Source organism: Balaenoptera musculus, chromosome 4 (genome assembly GCF_009873245.2).
Source record: "Balaenoptera musculus isolate JJ_BM4_2016_0621 chromosome 4, mBalMus1.pri.v3, whole genome shotgun sequence".
NCBI lineage: Eukaryota > Metazoa > Chordata > Mammalia > Artiodactyla > Balaenopteridae > Balaenoptera > Balaenoptera musculus.
Window position 1 is genome coordinate 93,734,591 of NC_045788.1, and position 16,685 is coordinate 93,751,275.

Genomic DNA, 16,685 nt, shown 5'->3' on the forward strand with positions numbered 1-16,685 from the left:
TGGCAGTTTGACTCATGCAGGATTCCTCACAGCCACAGATTATAGGCAACACCATGAACTCCAAAGATATACTAAAGACTTACTAAATAAGCAGTTATTTTACTGTCTTCTTTATGATTAATAGTATGAATTTGGAAAAACCCAAATTCAGTGTTGGCGGTGCAGTATGTGACCATTGAATAGAATTAACCTCACAGCATGCAAACAAACTCAATCCATACACTGCACTTTGAAAAAAGTCTTCTAGATTGTAGTACTATAAAGATTTAAAACAAAATTAAAATAGTAATTTGATTGTTTTTATTAAATATTAATAAGTATGTATAAAATACAATTTTGAAGGCTTCTCAGGGAAAAATATTTCTCAGTGACCAGCTTAACTTTAGAATATTACTAGTCCTGTACAGGACTTTTGTAAATTATTTCCTAACTCTATACTTCTCACTCCTCCTCAGCAGGTACATATACCTTGAAATTTTGGTCTATTATTTATTTGTTGTTTTTTATTATTTTATCTCACATACTTTTACTTCAGTCATTTGTTATTTTATGACCTGTTGAATTTTAGCCAAGTGGAATTAACCGATGTATATTCCTGTGTAAAATAGTTTAACTCAACCCTTGAGTGATAAGAGATACATACATCAAAACATACATAAAAAATACATACATACCTATATACATCAAAAGGGCAAGTTATGTTGGGTGAAAAAGCAGGCCTTACTGGGAAAAATAGCATGCAGATTATTGGGAGAGAATTCTCCATGTGTCTCTTAGGTTTTTGCATGTCTTGTGAACAGAGAACTGATTGTCCTTTCTTTTGGAATGTAATTTCAAAGACGTTTGTTTAGTGTACAATCTTAGAAGACAGAGATAGAATCTCTCTGGAGCAAAGGGAAGGTTTGGAAGATAGAGATGGTGTCACTTTCCAAAGAAAAATGCAGCCCTGTTTACTGTTCAGTTTAATCAAGGTAATATTTACATCTGGTAAAAAGTGTAGGTACACTTGCTGCCCACTGTAGAACATTCAGGTTTTGTAAGCTCAGGGTTTCTCTTCTATAACACAATTACTATGTGTAATGTGTCATCTGGATCTATTTGCATTCTGCTGTGGGAACTGTGGTTTATAAATTGGTTTATAAATTGGTTAAAATGCCATTACTCCGGTTCCTATTACTGTTTTGAGTAATAAATATGTTTGTGTCTGATCCAAGGACACACATCTTCTACCAACTTTCATGCAATCTAAGGAAATTTTATTTAAGAAAAAAATTACTTAAGCTCAAAGGACAGTGAGACTTACAAAAGTTAACCTGGCCTACCTCATTCCTCTCCCCTGCTCTGTGGTGGTCTTAAAAAACATCAGACTTACAATTTATGGTAATGATGGAGACCAGCAATCTTGCAGGTATTGGAAGAGATAGGCCAAATTTGGAGCACCTTATAAATCCCTGCTCCCAGGTATTGTCACCATTTGTTCTATCTATGGCCCTATAGAAAAAACCTATTCTAATGGTATTGTCAATTTGCGACTTGACTTGGAGCACCCTTCATAGAAAAGGCCCTTTTCCCAGGGTATTTTTCAAAAAGAATCAGCTGCAACTGATTAACACCGAAGCTGCCAAAGACTGTGGTACTAGTTGAAGGAAACAAAAGCCTAGACAAAGTTTAAAAGTAAGGTTTGGGAACTAGATGTCCATAGGGTACTTTGAAACTCTCTGACATATTGCTGGGGATTTAGAAGGTGCATATGCAGCACTGTGTGCATGCCCAGGCAAGATATGAGACATCTCCAGTTACTTACCTCTGGCTGACTTTAGGCCCTATGCAAGCAAGAAGCAGTGGTTAATGCAGACTTGTAAACTGCCTGAGCATTGAAAGTATATCCCAACACACACACACACATACACACACACACACACACACACACACATATGGCCACTTGGCTAAGGTAGAAGATATATATATTAGCTAACCTATAAACTAATCAAGCAGGTGCTTCAGTGGCTGCATATGACAAGGAACACAAATTTTACAGAGTCCAGGGAAGTCACTCAACAAACAAACAGCAATAAAAACAACAACAAAGATCAAAAACAAACTCTGGAGACAGGAGAAGAATCTCATTTCCAGAGTTTCCACATGACATTTTTATATTGTTCAGTTTCAAACAAAAATGTTAATACATATAAAGGAATAGGAAAATATGGCTTATAAATTAGAAAAATCAGTCAATAGAAGTTGTCCTAGAGGGGACCCAGAAGTTGGAAAATTATAATATGTTGAGTACTTTAGATTCAAAAAGCCAAGTAATTTGAAAGTAAAATGATGGAAATATATGCAAATATAACCTAGAAAGAGAGTGGCTATGCTAACCTCAAAAAAAGAATAGTCATTAAGATAGTAATTACTACTAGAGACAATGAGGGACAGTGCATAATGATAAAAAATTAGAGATAATAATTATAAGTATATATGCACCTAACAAGAGAACATCAAATTATGTGAAAATAAAGCTGATAACAGTAGACAGAAATAATTTAACAATAAGTTCATGATTTCAATATTTTATTCTCAGTAATTGATAGAACTAGAATTAGTTATTAAAAATTACAAATTAACAGTAATTTGTTATTAGAAAATAAAAATATTTAGAAAACTTGTGTAGAGCAATCAACCAACTTGATCTAAGAGACATCTACAGAACACTAAAAGCTAAAACAGCAGAGTATACATTCTTTTGAAGTGCTCATGGAACATTCTCCAAGATAGTCCGTATGGTATGCCATAGACCAGTTTTAACAAATTTAAAAGAATAAAAGTCATACAAAATACGAATTTTGTACAAAATAATGCTAAAATATAAATTAAAAATTGAAAGAAATTCGGTAAATCAACATATATTAAAGTTGACATAAAATCTTAGATAAATATAATATTTTCTTTTTGTCCTTCGGCCCCTACTAATCATTAGAAAAGATGTATGTGTATCCATATTTAAAAAGTGTTTTTGGCAACTGGTCTGTAAAATCTTATGTGTTTACATTAAAACTATCAACAATGAGGACAAAATAAAAGAAACTACAAAGAAGTTGTAGTACAAAGATGCTAAAATAGGGGGCAAAGCAAATAAAATTCAGTTTTTATTTTTGTTTTTGTTTTCCAGTTGAAATCAAGGTGAAGACTCTATGTCATTTTGTTAGCTTCATGTTCTGGCTATAATTTGGGCAACAGAGATACATGAGACTTGACTAGTGAAGAGCTGGCAGTCCATTAGTAAATCCTTCAGGGAATCTTAAAACCAGGGAGAGAGATCCTTACAAATTAACAATGAAATGAGATAAGAACCATTCCTCTTGGAAGAAAAATCTTTGAGAAGTGCACCACAAATACAAGATATGTTAACCTTGGACTCAAGTTTAAGTGGCTTGATACAAATTAGTTCAGTCTTTTTTTCTGGGTCTCACTGCAGATTTAACCTGGTGAGTTGATACAGTGCAATTACTTAAAACATCATTATTCTAAGTTCTGTGTGAAGTCATGCTATTCTGTCCCTATTTAAGAAAGATAATATATACATCATAATATGGTATTCCATAGAAACAATGAAATAAAAAGGAGGATATCTTTTCCAATAAAGTGGCATTGCTTGGCTGAATACGAAAATTGCCTCTTCTGAGAATATCTGTGTAATTTAATCACTCATTTGGCAAATACAACAACTGTTTATAAAGCACTGTATTTAAAAACACACATGAGAGTAAATCCCTTATAAGAGATACACACATTGGTTTAACTTCATACATAAGACATGAGGAAATTCTGAATAAGAAAACGCTCTCAGAGGTGCAATATTAATGATGTAAGGCAACAAAATAAATGGGAATGACTGTTTATTAGTATCTGAAAATCTTCAAACATATATAAGACTCTGTTTCTGTGTCTTGGCTCATTTTTATTTCTTCATTGTTATGTTTTTAACCTTTTTTAAAAAATGTTTTTCCTCTCTGTCCTTACTCCTAAACACACGGGTGTACACACACACACATCCCAATACTCACATACAAGGATTCCATTAATTTATAATACAGAAAAGAAAAATCCAACCAACCTATGTCTTAAGTAAATTTCGACTTATTATTTTCTCATTTAACAGGAAAAACAGATATAGTCATTTTAGGACTGACCTAATTTCTTCATAATGACATCAATGATTCAGTTGCCTTATAAATTTCTACTCTGTCATTTTTAGTTTATGGGTTTCATCCTCATATTTATCACCTCAAAGTCCCAAGAAATCTTCTTCACTTCCATTATATATCTGTATTTCCAGCAGGGAAAAAGAATACGAAGATGGGTAAAATAATATTAATCACCCAAATTTGTTCTTTTACAAGGATATTTACTGGGAGCCTTATCCAATATCATCCACTAACATGTCTTTGGTCAGAATTATTGTGTCAGATGCTTATTTTTAGCTATGAATAATGATGAGAAATGTAGTTAGTTTAAAGCTGAGCACATTGTCCCCAAACTAAATATAAGTTCTGTTAGCAAGAAAAGGAGAGTGAATATTGAATTGGAATTTGTCAGTGTGTGTGCACATACACACAGGTTTAAGTGGAATATACTCTATTAAACTCTTCCTGTTTTGTTTTTTTCTTCTGGCTCTCTGCCACTTATATAGTATAAGTAACAATTTTTTTTTTTTTTTTTTTTTTTTGTTACTGCAAGTCTTTTTTTTTTAATATGAAAAAAGACTGAGGAAATGTCTTAATGTTTGGTTAACAAATTAAAAACCCATGTTTAAATGCTTTAATATCCTGGTCCTATTTCACTGTGTCATCAGGGGTTGATTTATCAGCTGTAAAATTCCGTAAGAAATCTTTTAAATGTAGAACTGTTAACAATAGTTCAACTTCTGTACATATACTGTGATCTTCTGATAATGACAATATCAATTGTGACAGCTCACTGCAGCTCACCCAGACCAGCTCTGAAATCAGTGATGCATTTTCAGAGATCTGAGACAGGTCACAAGGCTGGACTTGATTTCACTATCCAATGCTTGCTATGCATACAATAGTTCAGGCCCTTTCCACTCTTCTCCAAATCCTTTCTACAAATCTTATGAACAAAACACCTTTTTCAAGAACCAAACAATTGGTGCGTTTGGGTGATCTTTCAATTAAGAAGACAGAAAAGATGTTGATCATATTACAAGGACAGACTCAAAGGAAAGGAGTTTTGGAAGTTGACAGTTTGTCATTTTAAAACATCAAGTTGAATGGAATACATCTCAGTGAATAGTTAAATTAGATCTGGAGGCATTAGCTCAGAGCTAACCCCTTTTTCTGTGTGCTAGTTCCATCATAATTGAGGGATGGGGAAGATGTACACAGAAGTGTATAGAAGTTAGGATTCATCTGGCTACATGTGTCAAAACAACCAGAAACCAAGATAAATAACATTGGCTTGAAGTTTACAAATTAGAAACTTACTTCTAAACTGATATGGCAGCTCCATGATCATCAGGGATCTTCCGCCTCTCTTTTTTTTTTTTTTTTTTTCACACACACACACTGTATTTTATTTTTATAAGAGATAAATAGACTGACACCAAGCATTGTACATGGATGACCACAACAAAAGCAACAATGATTGCAATTACCAAACATGAAACACACTCATACTATGTCATAATATTGACATTCAGTCCAGTAATCCTCCACTGTAACAGCTCCTTTACTTTGCAGTGAAAATTGATTTGTATATTCTTTGCCTCTGAGTCCTTGTGGGATTTTTTTTTTTTTTAATTCAGACAGAAAGTCACAAAAATTATACTCATCCTCATCAGTTCACTCAGTCCCATGTAATTCATTTTTTTTTTCATCTTGATATTTTGTTAGCACTTTTATGAGTTCATCAGTTTTTCATTAGAGTTCTGAAAATGCTTATTCATTCAGTTCAGCAGTACAGTCAGTTACCAGAAACCTGTACTTGTCAGAGTCTTTTCCATGAATTTCTTGAAGATGAAACCCTTTTATAGGAACATATTTGCAAAATCATCAGAGTACACCCAGAACTGTCTGTAAATGACAAAAGACTTAAAAATGACCATGGTTAAAGATTTGATGAGAGTTCATAATAATGCAGTTGACAAGAAAATTAGTTATTTCTGAGATATACATTTTAAAGTAATAACTAGGATTATTACTTATAACATTATACCAGAACATATAAGATTTTTAGAAATTTCATGTAATGTCTGAAACATTTATATTAACATATTTCCATACATATTTCCATACAAATACAAATATAAGATTTTTAGAAATTTCATGTAATGTCTGAAACATTTATATTAACATATTTCCATACATATTTCCATACAAATACAAATATAAGATTTTTAGAAATTTCATGTAATGTCTGAAACATTTATATTAACATATTTCCCTATAAATAACCCAATGAAAGTTTAGTATTAGTTGTTTTGTTTGTTTTTTTATACTGCAGGTTCTTATTAGGCATCAATTTTATACACATCAGTGTATACATGTCAATCCCAATCGCCCAATTCAGCACACCACCATCCCAACCTCACCGCAGTTTTCCCCCCTTGGTGTCCATATGTCCATTCTCTACATCTGTGTCTCAACTTCTGCCCTGCAAACCGGCTCATCTGTACCATTTTTCTAGGTTCCACATACATGCATTAATATACGATATTTGTTTTTCTCTTTCTGACTTACTTCACTCTGTATGACAGTCTCTAGATCCATCCACGTCTCAACAAATGACTCAATTTCGTTCCTTTTTATGGCTGAGTAATATTCCATTGTATATATGTACCACTTCTTCTTTATCCATTCGTCTGTTGATGGGCATTTAGGTTGCTTCCATGACCTGGCTATTGTAAATAGTGCTGCAATGAACATTCGGGTGCATGTGTCTTTTTGAATTACGGTTTTCTCTGGGTATATGCCCAGTAGTGGGATTGCTGGGTCATATGGTAATTCTATTTTTAGTTTTTTAAGGAAACTCCATATTGTTCTCCATAGTGGCTGTATCAATTTACATTCCCACCAACAGTGCAAGAGGGTTCCCTTTTCTCCACACCCTCTCCAGCATTTGTTGTTTGTAGATTTTCTGATGATGCCCATTCTAACAGGAGTGAGGTGATACCTCATTGTAGTTTTGATTTGCATTTCTCTAATAATTAGTGATGTTGAGCATCTTTTCATGTGCTTCGTGGCCGTCTGTATGTCTTCTTTGGAGAAATGTCTATTTAGGTCTTCTGCCCATTTTTGGATTGGGGTGTTTGTTTCTTTGATATTGAGCTGAATGAGCTGTTTATATATTTTGGAGATTAATCCTTTGTCCGTTGATTCATTTGCAAATATTTTCTCCCATTCTGAGGGTTGTCTTTTCGTCTTGTTTATGGTTTCCTTTGCTGTGCAAAAGCTTTGAAGTTTCATTAGGTCCCACTTGTTTATTTTTGTTTTTATTTCCATTACTCTAGGAGGTGGATCAAAAAAGATCTTGCTGTGATTTATGTCAAAGAGTGTTCTTCCTATGTTTTCCTCTAAGAGTTTTATAGTCTCCAGTCTTATATTTAGGTCTCTAATCCATTTTGAGTTTATTTTTGTGTATGGTGTTAGGGAGTATTCTAATTTCATTCTTTTACATGTAGCTGTCCAGTTTTCCCAGCACCACTTATTGAAGAGACTGTCTTTTCTCCATTGTATATCTTTGCCTCCTTTGTCGTAGATTAGTTGACCATAGGTGCGTGGGTTTATCTCTGGGCTTTCTATCTTGTTCCATTGATCTATGTTTCTGTTTTTGTGCCAGTACCATATTGTCTTGATTACTATAGCTTTGTAGTATAGTCTGAAGTCAGGGAGTCTGATTCCTCCAGCTCCGTTTTTTCCCCTCAAGACTGCTTTGGCTATTCGGGGTCTTTTGTGTCTCCATACAAATTTTAAGATGATTTGTTCTAGATCCGTAAAAAATGCCATTGGTAATTTGATAGGGATTGCATTGAATCTGTAGATTGCTTTGGGTAGTATACTCATTTTCACAATGTTGATTCTTCCAATCCAAGAACATGGTATATCTCTCCATCTGTTGGTATCATCTTTAATTTCTTTCATCAGTGTCTTATAGTTTTCTGCATACAGGTCTTTTGTCTCCCTAGGTAGGTTTATTCCTAGGTATTTTATTCTTTTTGTTGCAATGGTAAATGGGAGTGTTTCCATAATTTCTCTTTCAGATTTTTCATCATTAGTGTATAGGAATGCAAGAGATTTCTGTGCATTAATTTTGTATCCTGCAACTTTACCATATTCATTAATTAGCTCTAGCAGTTTTCTGGTGGCAGTTTTAGGATTCTCTATGTATAGTATCATGTCATCCGCAAACAGTGACAGTTTTACTTCTTCTTTTCCAATTTGTATTCCTTTTATTTCTTTTTCTTCTCTGATTGCCGTGGCTAGGACTTCCAGAACTATGTTGAATAATAGTGGTGAGAGTGGACATCCTTGTCTCGTTCCTGATCTTAGAGGAAATGCTTTCAGGTTTTCACCATTGAGAATGATGTTTGCTGTGGGTTTGTCATATATGGCCTTTATTATGTTGAGGTAGGTTCCCTCTATGCCCACTTTCTGGAGAGTTTTTATCAGAAATGGGTGTTGAATTTTGTCAAAAGCTTTTTCTGCATCTATTGAGATGATCATATGGTTTTTATTCTTCAATTTGTTAATATGGTGTATCACATTGATTGATTTGCGTATATTGAAGAATCCTTGCATCCCTGGGATAAATCCCACTTGATCGTGGTGTATGATCCTTTTAATGTGTTGCTGGATTCTGTTTGCTAGTATTTTGTTGAGGATTTTTGCATCTATATTCATCAGTGATATTGGTCTGTAATTTTCTTTTTTTGTAGTGTCTTTGTCTGGTTTTGGTATCAGGGTGATGGTGGCCTCATAGAATGAGTTTGGGAGTGTTCCTTCCTCTGGAGTTTTTTGGAAGAGTTTGAGAAGGATGGGTGTTAGCTCTTCTCTAAATGTTTGATAGAATTCACCTGTGAAGCCATCTGGTCCTGGACTTTTGTTTGTTGGAAGATTTTTAATCACAGTTTCAATTTCATTACTTGTGATTGGTCTGTTCATATTTTCTGTTTCTTCCTGATTCAGTCTGGGAAGGTTATACCTTTCTAAGAATTTGTCCATTTCTTCCAGGTTGTCCATTTTATTGGCATAAAGTTGCTTGTAGTAGTCTCTTAGGATGCTTTGTATTTCTGCGGTGTCTGTTGTAACTTCTCCTTTTTCATTTCTGATTTTATTGATTTGAGTCCTCTCCCTCTTTTTCTTGATGAGTCTGGCTAATGGCTTATCAATTTTGTTTATCTTCTCAAAGAACCAACTTTTAGTTTTATTGATCTTTGCTATTGTTTTCTTTGTTTCTATTTCATTTATTTCTGCTCTGATCTTTATGATTTCTTTCCTTCTGCTAACTTTGGGTTTTGTTTGTTCTTCTTTCTCTAGTTTCTTTAGGTGTAAGGTTAGATTGTTTACTTGAGATTTTTCTTGTTTCTTGAGGTAGGCTTGTATAGCTATAAACTTCCCTCTTAGAACCGCTTTTGCTGCATCCCATAGGTTTTGGGTCGTCATGTTTTCATTGTCATTTGTCTCTAGGTATTTTTTTATTTCCTCTTTGATTTCTTCAGTGATCTCTTGGTTATTTAGTAACGTATTGTTTAGCCTCCATGTGTTTGTCCTTTTTATGTTTTTTTCCCTGTAATTCATTTCTAATCTCATAGCGTTGTGGTCAGAAAAGATGCTTGATATGATTTCAATTTTCTTAAATTTACTGAGGCTTGATTTGTGACCCAAGATGTGATCTATCCTGGAGAATGTTCCGTGCGCACTTGAGAAGAACGTGTAATCTGCTGTTTTTGGATGGAATGTCCTATATATATCAATTAAATCTATCTGGTCTATTGTGTCATTTAAAGCTTCTGTTTCCTTATTTATTTTCATTTTGGATGATCTGTCCATTGGTGTAAGTGAGGCGTTAAAGTCCCCCACTATTATTGTGTTACTGTCGATTTCCTCTTTTATAGCTGTTAGCAGTTGCCTTATGTATTGAGGTGCTCCTATGTTGGGTGCATATATATTTATAATTGTTATATCTTCTTCTTGGATTGATCCCTGGATCATTATGTAGTGTCCTTCCTTGTCTCTTGTAACATTCTTTATTTTAAAGTCTATTTTATCTGATATGAGTATAGCTACTCCAGCTTTCTTTTGATTTGCATTTGCATGGAATATCTTTTTCCATCCCCTCACTTTCAGTCTGTATGTGTCCCTAGGTCTAAAGTGGGTCTCTTGTAGATAGCATATATATGGGTCTTGTTTTTGTATCCATTCAGCCAGTCTATGTCTTTTGGTTGGGGCATTTAATCCATTCACGTTTAAGGTAATTATCGATATGTATGTTCCTATGACCATTTTCTTAATTGTTTTGGGTTTGTTTTTGTAGGTCCTTTTCTTCTCTTGTGTTTCCCACTTAGAGAAGTTCCTTTAGCATTTGTTGTAGAGCTGGTTTGGTGGTGCTGAATTCTCTTAGCTTTTGCTTGTCTGCAAAGCTTTTGATTTCTCCATCAAATCTAAATGAGATCCTTGCCGGGTAGAGTAATCTTGGTTGTAGGTTCTTCCCTTTCATCACTTTAAGTATATCATGCCACTCCCTTCTGGCTTGCAGAGTTTCTGCTGAGAAATCAGCTGTTAACCTTATGGGAGTTCCCTTGTATGTTATTTGTCGTTTTTCCCTTGCTGCTTTCAATAATTTTTCTTTGTCTTTAATTTTTGCCACTTTGATTACTATGTGTCTCGGCGTGTTTCTCCTTGGGTTTATTCTGTATGGGACTCTCTGCACTTCCTGGACTTGGGTGGCTATTTCCTTTCCCATGTTAGGGAAGTTTTCGACTATAATCTCTTCAAATATTTTCTCTGGTCCTTTCTCTCTCTCTTCTCCTTCTGGGACCCCTATAATGCGAATGTTGTTGCGTTTAATGTTGTCCCAGAGGTCTCTTAGGCTGTCTTCATTTCTTTCCATTCTTTTTTCTTTAGTCTGTTCCGCAGCAGTGAATTCCACCATTCTGTCTTCCAGGTCACTTATCCGTTCTTCTGCCTCAGTTATTCTGCTATTGATTCCTTCTAGTGTAGTTTTCATTTCAGTTATTGTATTGGTCATCTCTGTTTGTTTGTTCTTTAATTCTTCTAGGTCTTTGTTAATCATTTCTTGCATCTTCTCAATCTTTGCCTCCATTCTTATTCCGAGGTCCTGGATCATCTTCACTATCATTATTCTGAATTCTTTTTCTGGAAGGTTGCCTATCTCCACTTCATTTAGTTGTTTTTCTGGGGTTTTTTCTTGTTCCTTCATCTGGTACATAGCCCTCTGCCTTTTCATCTTCTCTATCTTTCTGTAACTGTGGTTTTTTGTCCACAGGCTGCAGGATTATAGTTTTTCTTGCTTCTGTTGTCTGCCCTCTGGTGGTTGAGGCTATCTAAGAGGCTTGATGGGAGGCTCTGATGGTGGGTAGAGCTGACTGTTGCTGTGGCGGTCAGAGCTCAGTAAAACCTTAATCCACTTGACTGTTGATGGGTGGGGCTGGGTTCCCTCCCTGTTGCTGTGGCGGTCAGAGCTCAGTAAAACCTTAATCCACTTGACTGTTGATGGGTGGGGCTGGGTTCCCTCCCTGTTGGTTGTTTTGCCTGAGGCAACCCAACACTGGAGCCTACCCGTGCTCTTTGGTGGGGTTAATGGCAGACTCTGGGAGGGCTCACGCCAAGGAGAACTTCCCAGAACCTCTGCTGCCAGTGTCCTTATCCCCCCGGTGAAACAGAGCCACCACTCGCCTCTGCAGGGGACCCCCCAACACCAGCAGGTAGGTCTGGTTCAGTCTCCCCCAGGGTCACTGCTCCTTCCCCTGGGTCCCGATGCACACATTACTTTGTGTGTGCCCTCCAAGAGTGGGGTCTCTGTTTCCCCCAGTCCTGTCAAAGTCCTGCAATCAATTCCCACTAGGCTTCAAAGTCTGATTCTCTAGGAATTCCTCCTCCCGTAGCCGGACCCCCAGGTTGGGAAGCCTGACGTGGGGCTCAGAACCTTCACTCCAGTGGGTGGACTTCTGTGGTATAAGTGTTCGCCAGTCTGTGAGCCACCCACCCAGCAGTTATGGGATTTGATTTTACTCTGATTGCGCCCCTCCTACCGTCTCACTGTGGCTTCTCCTCTGTCCTTGGACGTGGGGTATCCTCCTTGGTGAAGTCCAGTGTCTTCCTGTCAATGATTGTCCAGCAGCCAGTTGTGATTCTGGTGCTCTCGCAAGAGGGAGTGAGAGCACGTCCTTCTACTCCGCCATCTTCTTCCCTACTCAAGTAACAATTTTTAATACTCTCTATTCTTCACTGTGCATCCCTTTACCTAACACATTGTCTAGGAAATGGGGACATTTAAGAAATATATGTAAATGTGTGCTTATATATCTGTGTGTGTATGTGTATATACATGAATAAACACAGCAGATTAGGTTTGAAACTGGTAAGCATATGATGCCAGCAGCCTGGTGACCTCCAGAATTCATTGATGGTGACTGCTGACTAGAAACTGTTAAATAAGACTGCAGAAGTTCTGTTGAGAACACAGAAGGAAAAAAGGAAAATCCTTGTATTTTTTTAGCAAATTGATATAACCTTATTTTGTACTCCTTATCAGAAAAGCAATATATGTGAAAGATGATTCTCACTGTCTGACTTTTTCTGTTGGTTTTTTTTTTGTTAAATTCAGTAAAAAGACAAAACAAGAATGTTAAGAATGAGTCAACTCATATGAAACCCATGTTAAGAGGTAGCAGCTTCCCAGGATAATGAATGTAGTGCATCAGAGTACAAGATAAATGAGTATAAATGAAGAATTCATTTCAGGGAATTAGATGTTGATGTATGTTTTGTGCCTTATGGGCTTGTTTCACTGAATGAATTTGAAAAATAATAAGCTTTCTTATAAGCTGATTGGAAAAAATTGAGAAAACTTTTAAAAAATCTGTTTATAAGTAATTCACATGATTATAAAGGCAAAGAGAAATAATAACTATGAAGTTTGTGTGTGCGTCTTTGTGTGTGTGTGTGTATATGTGGTAACTCTGATAATAGAAGCCATTTATTTAATTATCTCAACAAACCAATAAGCAGCTATTAGTATCTTGATTTTATAGATTAAAAAATCTGATGATCAGAGTTTAGTAATGTCCTCAAGTATAAGAGCTGGTTAATGGAACATCTAGGATGTCCCTCTCTTCAGAGTCCTTTTGTGATATATGGCCCATTCAACCCACAATTTTCTTAAAAATAGATGTGCTGAGGAATTTGTTGTAGAATATAATTGCCTTTATATAATTCCCTGCTTTGGCTACCCATTGGGCAGGCATATTCTTTAATAAGATTGTCTACTCATTAAAATGTGACTTTTAAAAAATTTTCCAAATTACTCACATACAAGTTTTATCTTAGAATTTTAAGATTTGTTGTTTATCTGTATATCTCTGTTTAACTCAGCCATGACCTCAATGATTTAACAGTCTTCTTTTGTGCTGTCACTTGGTCTTAGACCCTTCATACTGAAGAGTCATATTATTTTCTGTCTCTTCTTATACAGCAGCTCTTTTCATCCTATCTGTCTATCATCTATCTATCTATATCTATATCTATATCATCTATATCTATATCTATGTAGGTTTACGTGTGTATGTGTGTTTCTCATTGCTCCTTCCCTGCATATTATTTTATTTTAACTTTCTGAAGGTGCACATTTAGAGCTACATACAGCGTGCCATAATTTTAATATTATTTTATTTAAGAAAATTGAGCACTTGATTTTAATAAGGTACTATACCAGACCTCTTAATATTTTCTCGTTTGTTTCTGTTTGTGTCCATCATGCCAATATATTCTTTTAAGCTATAGCAGCACATTAGGAACAACTTATTGGCTCATTTACATGGTCATATGTTTGGGCAAGACACTTTTTCATTAAAAAGTTATTTTGGGAGGGGCAATGTCCTTGGCATTGTGAATTCTATGTATCAAATATTTTAATAAAAATGCCTTCCAAATAAAGAAAAACCCAGATTTTCCAATTAGCTTTTAGATATGAAACTGAATAAAACAAATATCTACTTAAAGTAATTTATTAATTTTATACGTGTAAATACATGTCATCTTTGTAAAATCTTTGTTTACATATATGATAAAATTAAATTATACATCTACTTTAAGTATCTTTTTCTCTGCAATAAATATTAAAAAAAAATTCAGATGCTGTGCTGGCATCTTTGATAACAATTTTTGATTTATTAACACACTATTCCAGAGGATATCGTTTTTACTTCCTTTTAAGTCGTTTAATATGGATTATTTTTCCTTGTGTGAGTTTCGTTTTTAGTTCATGTAGTACGATACCTGAAGAATCCATTCACACATCATTGGATTGCTGTTTTTATGTTTGTATTTTGTCTTTTTATAATTACCATATTTTAGTTACTTGCTTCTAGTGACTTAAAATGTTTATTTGCAATTACATCAAATAATTGCAATTGTCAAGTTGCATCTATGAAATTAAATGGCACATCTGTGTTGTTTGTTTATCCCCATGATTTTATTTAACAATTTTTAAAACAAATTTCTTTAAGTATGCAAATTGATACTGATTGAAAATGTTTCTGGTTATTCTATATTCCCTGAACCATATTTAGGGCTCAAAATACAGCATTATATTTTATCCATTTTAAGACGTTTATTTTCATGTTTTAACAACTTTGAAATTAGGATGTCTCTTATAGTCAGTGATATGTCATAGTTTAATTGCAATCATTTTTTTTCCCTTTTTTCCCTTTTTAGTAATATATAAAATAATGTGCCTCTTCCAATGAATGTCATTTTAAATTTGATGAACTAGAGCAATTGAGTACTTTGTAACAACTGATATATTTGATGAATCCCTCTTTTCTGGGGAATAATTATGTACATCCAAGTTTGTACATTTGGGAACAGATGGAACATGGTTTCTAACCTTAAAGCTCTCATGGAGGAGGATAATTAAACTGCAGTTAGTAATGTCTATAATAGAAGTATAAAGAAAGCTCTGCTGGAGTCCACTGAAGGGCTGAACAGAGTGTCTCACTGTAGAGAGTCAGAAAAGGCTTTAAAGAGTAGATGACTTTGAGGTGAAAATTGTAAAATTAGGCTCTTATTAGGTGGAAATGTGAAGAGGAAAATTTGAACAGAGGAGGAAACCTGTGAAGACCAATGAAAGAATGACATGATCTAGATGCCCAATTATTCTGACTGGATTATAGGGTGTGGGACAAAATTGTGAAAATAATCTGAAAAATTATACAGGAGAACTTAAATAAAAGTCTGTGGCCTTAATAAAGAAAATGGACTTTTTCTTATAGGTAAAAGAGCACCATGGAACAGCTATTATTATCCACTATATGATTTAGAATGATCAGTATGAGGGCAATGTGCAGATCAAGACGAAAAGACTGGAAGTAGGAAGATATAACAGGTTAATGAAGAGAGGACCTTAAAAGAGAAACAGTATAGCACAAGAAGAGTGATTGTATCTAGAGATTATCTAGAAGAAATTATCTGGCATATGTGATAATGTTACTTAACCAAACGTGGATCCGTTGTCCCGTGGGCAGTAAAGCCAATGTACTGACACCAGGTGGTGGTGAAGGAAAGTACAGCATTTATTGCAGGGCACCAAGCAAGGAGAAACAGGCAACTCATGCTCAAAAGACCTGAACTCCAAGTTTCAAGGAAGGGGTTTTAAAGGGAGTGTGAGGGAGGGGGCTGCAGGGTACTTGATCACCTAGTGCACAAATGTCGGATTGGTTGGCATGAGGCGAAGTTTCAAGCATCATCAACCTTCTGGTTTCAACCAGTCTAGGGTCTATGTTCTTGCAGTCCATAGTTTTCATCTGGTGGAGGTCTGCTTCCTGTAAAAACAACTTAGGAGTGTGTGTCAGGCCTTTATCTATATCTTTCAAGGAACTGTGTGTTTGGTGATTCTGCTATGTGACAGATTTATAGTCTAAATTTTACCAGTTTCCCAGCCCAACAGCCAGTCTTTGTTTCTACACCTTTACATTTCCTGAACATTAACTCTTGAGTCAGCCTTTAGAGACTAGAGGGAGGCCTGGGAGACTAAAGCAAAAGCCCGTTACTTCAAAGGACAGGGACACAAGGGTTTGTATATGGTTTCAATAGTAGACTACATGAAAAAAGAAAGAACTTGAACATGAGCATTTAGGATTTGGGGAACATTAGCTGAGATAATATGTAAAGGAGTAGCTTTGGTGAGAATGTATGTGTTGTCCTAGGTATGGAGATATCCAGTAGATAGAAATAGTATAAAGTCAGATATCTTAACTTCTAGTAGGCCTCAGAAAAGTAATCATTATAACTATGGAGGATTGTATGTCATAAATAATACCACACAGCTCTTACTTAAAGCTTAAATGTTGCTTGAGTTAATTGTTCCTGGACTGTTTGGGGGAAGCACTAGATAGCACAGGGTTATTTTAAGAGTTTCTTGGATGGTGGTGG